Below are 6,098 nucleotides of genomic sequence, written 5' to 3' on the forward strand. Positions count from 1 at the left end.
ACTCCTTCTCAATGCACAATTCGAACTCTATCTAATTAAGTTCGAATTCTTCTACCTCTTCTTTCTATTTTTCTGTTCCTCTGACACCTCAAGGAATCTCTATACTGTGACATAGAGGATTCCATATTTTCTTGTTCTCTTCTCTTTCATATGAGCAGGAACAAAGACAAAGGCATTCTTGTTGAAGCTGACCCTGAACCTGAAAGGACCTTGAAGCGAAAGCTAAGAGAAGCTAAGGCTCAACTCTCTGTAGAGGACCTGACAGAAATCTTCAAAGAAGAAGAAACCATGGCAGCCGAAAACAACAACAACAACAACAATGCAAGGAAGGTGCTGGGTGACTTTACTGCACCTACTCCCGACTTCTATGGGAGAAGCATCTCTATCCCTGCCATTGGAGCAAACAACTTTGAGCTTAAGCCTCAATTAGTTTCTCTAATGCAACAGAATTGCAAGTTCCATGGACTTCCATTAGAAGATCCTCATCAGTTCTTAGCTGAATTCTTGCAAATCTGTGACACTGTCAAGACTAATGGGGTTGACCCTGAGGTGTACAGACTTATGCTATTCCCTTTTGCTGTAAGAGACAGAGCTAGGGCATGGTTGGACTCACAACCTAAAGAAAGCCTGGACTCATGGGAAAAGCTAGTCAATGCCTTCTTGGCAAAGTTCTTTCCACCTCAAAAATTGAGTAAGCTTAGAGTGGAAGTCCAAACCTTCAGACAGAAGGAAGGAGAATCCCTCTATGAAGCTTGGGAAAGATACAAACAATTGATCAGAAAATGTCCTTCTGACATGCTTTCTGAATGGAGCATCATAGGTATTTTCTATGATGGTCTGTCTGAACTATCCAAGATGTCTTTGGATAGCTCTGCTGGAGGATCTCTTCATCTGAAGAAGACGCCTACAGAAGCTCAAGAGCTAATTGAAATGGTTGCAAATAACCAATTCATGTACACTTCTGAAAGGAATCCTGTGAACAATGGGACAAGTCAGAAGAAAGGAGTTCTTGAGATTGATACTCTGAATGCCATTCTGGCTCAGAACAAGATATTGACTCAACAAGTCAATTTGATTTCTCAAAGTCTGTCTGGAATGCAAAATGCACCAAGCAGTACTAAGGATGCTTCATCTGAAGAAGAAGCTTATGATCCTGAGAACCCTTCAATGGAAGAGGTGAATTACCTAGGAGAACCCTATGGAAACACCTATAATTCTTCATGGAGAAATCATCCAAATTTCTCATGGAGGAATCAAGAGAGACCTCAACAAGGTTTCAATAACAATAATGGTGGAAGAAACAGGTTTAGCAATGGCAAGCCTTTTCCATCATCTTCTCAGCAACAGACAGAGAGTTCTAAGCAGAACACCTCTGACTTAGCAACCATGGTCTCTGATCTAATCAAAACCACTCAAAGTTTCATGACTGAAACAAGATCCTCCATTAGGAATTTGGAGGCACAAGTGGGACAGCTGAGCAAGAAAGTTACTGAACTCCCTCCTAGTACTCTCCCAAGCAACACAGAAGAAAATCCAAAAGGAGAGTGCAAGGCCATCAACATGGCCGAATTTGGAGAGGAGGGAGAGGAAGTGAACGCCACTGAGGAAGACCTCAATGGGCGTGCACTGACCTCCAATGAGTTTCCTAATGAGGAACCATGGGAATCTGAGGCTCAAAATGAGACCATAGAGATTCCATTGGACTTACTTCTGTCTTTCATGAGCTCTGATGAGTATTCTTCCTCTGAAGAGGATGAGTATGTCACTGAAGAGCAAGTTGCTAAATACCTTGGAGCAATCATGAAGCTAAATGACAAGTTATTTGGAAATGAGACTTGGGAGGACGAACCTCCTTTGCTCACCAAAGAACTAAATGACTTGTCTAGGCAGAAATTACCTCAAAAGAGACAAGATCCTGGGAAGTTTTCCATACTTTATACCATAGGCACCATGACCTTCAAGAAGGCTCTGTGTGACTTAGGGTCAAGTGTAAACCTCATGCCTCTCTCTATAATGGAGAAGCTAGGGATCTTTGAGGTACAAGCTGCAAGAATCTCACTAGAGATGGCAGACAACTCAAGAAAACAAGCTTATGGACTTGTAGAGGATGTTTTGGTGAAGATTGAAGACCATTACATCCCTGCTGATTTCATAGTCCTAGAGATTGGGAAATGCATGGATGAATCTATCATCATTGGCAGACCCTTCCTAGCCACAGCAAAGGCTGTGATTGATGTTGATGGAGGTGAACTGATCATTCAAGTGAATGAAGAATCCTTTGTGTTTAAGGCTCAAGGATACCCCTCTGTCACCATGGAGAGGAAGCATGAAGAGCTTCTCTCAAATCAGAGTCAAACAGAGCCCCCACAGTCAAACTCTAAGTTTGGTGTTGGGAGGCCACAACCAAACTCTAAGTTTGGTGTTGAACCCCCACATTCAAACTCTAAGTTTGGTGTTGGGAGGTTCCAACATTGCTCTGAGTATCTGTGAGGCTCCATGAGAGCCCTCTGTCAAGCTACTGACATTAAAGAAGCGCTTGTTGGGAGGCAACCCAATGTTATATTTTATCTATTTTTCTTTGTTATTTTTTGTTTTTTGTAGGTTGATGATCATGAGAAGTCACAAAATCAGTTGAAAAAGCAAAAACAAAATGAAAAACAGGAAGAAAAACAGCACACCCTGGAGGAAGAGCCTACTGGCGTTTAAACGCCAGTGAGGCTAGCAGATGGGCGTTTAACGCCCAGTCTGGCACCATTCTGGGCGTTTAACGCCAGAAAGGGGCACCAGACTGGCGTTAAACGCCAGTAAAGGGCAAGAACCTGGCGTTAAACGCCAGAAATGGGCACCAGCTCGGCGTTTAACGCCAGATTTGGCACAAAACGCAAATTTTCTTGCCACTTGGTGCAGGGATGACTTTTCCTTGACACCTCAGGATCTGTGGACCCCACAGGATCCCCACCAACCCCACCACCCTCTTTCTTCTTCACCCATTCACCAATCACCTCAACACCTCTTCCCTAAAAAACCATTCACCTATCAAATCCCATCTTTCTCTTCACCACTCACATCCATCCTTCATAAAACCCCACCTACCTCACCCTTCAAATTCAAACCACTTTCCCTCCCAAACCCACCCATACATGACCAAACCATGAGCCTCCCTCTCCTATATAAACCCTTCTTCACCCCTTCATTTTCACACACCCTAAACACCACTTCTCCCCCTCTTTGGCCGAACACAAAGCCATTCCCTTCTTCCTTATTTCTTCTTCTTCTACTCTCTTCTTTCTTCTTTTGCTCGAGGACGAGCAAACCTTTTAAGTTTGGTGTGGTAAAAGCATTGCTTTTTGTTTTTCCATAACCATTTATGGCATCCAAGGCCGGAGAAACCTCTAGAAAGAGGAAAGGGAAGGCAAAAGCTTTCACCTCCGAGTCATGGGAGATGGAGAGATTCATCTCAAGGGTGCATCAAGACCACTTCTATGAAGTTGCGGCCAAGAAGAATGTGATCCCTGAGATCCCTTTCAAACTCAAAAAGGGTCAACTTTGATCAAAGGTTGGACCAAGTCCTCATAGACATCTGTGAAGAGGGCGCCCAATGGAAGAGAGATTCAAGAGGGAAGCCGGTTCAACTTAGAAGGCATGACCTCAAGCCCATCACTAAGAAAAGGATGGAGCAAGCATGAGGAAATTCCACATCATGAAATCCCTGAGATACCTCAAGGGATGCACTTTCCTCCACAAAACTATTGGGAGCAAATCAACACCTCCCTAGGAGAGTTGAGTTCCAACATGGGACAACTAAGGGTGGAGCACCAAGAACATTCCATCCTCCTCCATGAAATTAGAGAAGATCAAAGAATCATGAGAGAGGAGCAACAAAGACAAGGAAGAGACATTGAGGAGCTCAAGCACTCCATAAGACCTTCAAGAGAAAGAACAAGCCGCCATCACTAAGGTGGACCCGTTCTTTAATCTCCTTGTTCTTTATTTTCTTGTTTTTCGAAAATTTATGCTTTATGTTTGTCCATGTTTGTGTCTTATGATCATTAGTGTCTATGCCTTAAAGTTATGAATGTCCTATGAATCCATCACCTTTCTTAAATAAACAAATGTTCTTAATTGAAAAAGAAAAGAATTGCATGAATTTTGAATTTTATAACAGATTAATTATTTTGATGTGGTGGCAACACTTTTGTTTTCTGAATGTATGCTTAAACAGTGCATATGTCTTTTGAATTTGTGGTTCATGAATGTTGGCTCTTGAAAGAATGATGAAAAAGGAGACATGTTACTGAGGATCTGAAAAATCATTAAAATGATTCTTGAAGCAAGAAAAAGCAGTGAATACAAAAAAAAAACGAAAAAAAAAAAAAAAAAGAGAAAAAGAAAAAGAAAGAAAAAAAAAAGAAAGAAATAAAGTTGTGATCCAAGGCAAAAAGAGTGTGCTTAAGAACCCTGGACACCTCTAATTGGGGACTTTAGCAAAGCTGAGTCACAATCTGAAAAGGTTCACCCAATTATGTGTCTGTGGCATGTATGTATCCGGTGGTAATACTGGAAGACAGAGTGCTTTGGGCCACGGCCAAGACTCATAAAGTAGCTGTGTTCAAGAATCATCATACTTAACTAGGAGAATCAATGACACTATCTGGATTCTGAGTTCCTAAAGAAGCCAATCATTCTGAATTTCAAAGGATAGAGTGAGATGCCAAAACTGTTCAGAAGCAAAAAGCTAAAAGCCCCGCTCATCTAATTAATACTGATCTTCATAGATGTTTTTGGAATTCATTGCATATTCTTTTCTTTTTATCTTATTTGATTTTCAGTTGCTTGGGGACAAGCAACAATTTAAGTTTGGTGTTGTGATGAGCGGATAATTTGTACGCTTTTTGGCATTGTTTTTAGTATGTTTTTAGTATGATCTAGTTAGTTTTTAGTATATTTTTATTAGTTTTTAGTTAAAATTCACTTTTCTGGACTTTACTATGAGTTTTTGTGTTTTTCTGTGATTTCAGGTATTTTATGGCTGAAATTGAGGGACCTGAGCAAAAATCTGATCTAGAGACTGAAAAGGACTGCAGATGTTGTTGGATTCTGACCTCCCTGCACTCGAAGTGGATTTTCTGGAGCTACAGAAGCCTAATTGGCGCGCTCTCAACGGCGTTGGAAAGTAGACATCCTGGGCTTTCCAGCAATATATGATAGTCCATACTTTGCTCAAGATTTGATGGCCCAAACCGGCGTTCAAAGTCACCTTCAGATTTCCCAGCGTTAAACGCCGGAACTGGCACCTAAATGGGAGTTAAACGCCCAAACTGGCATAAAAGCTAGCGTTTAACTCCAAGAAGAGTCTCTACACGAAAAATGCTTCATTGCTCAGCCCAAGCACACACCAAGTGGGCCCGGAAGTGGATTTTTATGTCATTTACTCATCTTTGTAATCCTTAGGCTACTAGTTCCCTATAAGTAGGACCTTTTACTATTGTATTTTCATCTTTCAATCTTAGAAGCTTTTGATCATGTTTTTATGATTGAACCCTCTTTGGGAGGCATGGTCTCACGGCCATGCCTAGACCTTGTTCTTATGTATTTTCAACGGTGGAGTTTCTACACACCATAGATTAAGGTGTGGAGCTCTGCTGTACCTCGAGTATTAATGCAATTACTATTGTTCTTCTATTCAATTCCGCTTGTTCTTATTCTAAGATATTCATTCGCACTCAAGAACTTGATGAATGTGATGATTATGTGACGCTCATCATCATTCTCACTCATGAACAAAGTGACTGACAACCACTCTTGTTCTATAAGCAAACGAGGCTCTAGTGTTTATCTCTTGGATTCCTGATACACGATGCATGGTTGATCGCCTGACAACCGAGCGCTCGCCTGACAAACGAGCCAGCCATTCCGTGAGATCAGAGTCTTCGTGGTATAGGTAAGAACTGATGGCGGCATTCAAGAGAATCCGGAAGGTCTAACCTTGTCTGTGGTATTCTGAGTAGGATTCAATGATTGAATGACTGTGACGTGCTTCAAACTCCTGAGGGCGGGGCGTTAGTGACAGACGCAAAAGAATCACTGGATTCTATTCC

The 6,098-nt window shown here is 41.7% G+C and overlaps 1 non-coding gene across 1 annotated transcript; it reads right to left on the reverse strand.

The window, feature by feature from the left end:
- Positions 1-693: 693 nt before the first annotated feature.
- Positions 694-801, reverse strand: LOC130977744 (small nucleolar RNA R71). Its single transcript, XR_009085422.1, has one exon. It is a non-coding gene; the product is annotated as a small nucleolar RNA R71 (small nucleolar RNA).
- Positions 802-6,098: the final 5,297 nt, after the last annotated feature.

The sequence above is a fragment of the Arachis stenosperma genome, chromosome 4 (genome assembly GCF_014773155.1).
Source record: "Arachis stenosperma cultivar V10309 chromosome 4, arast.V10309.gnm1.PFL2, whole genome shotgun sequence".
NCBI lineage: Eukaryota > Viridiplantae > Streptophyta > Magnoliopsida > Fabales > Fabaceae > Arachis > Arachis stenosperma.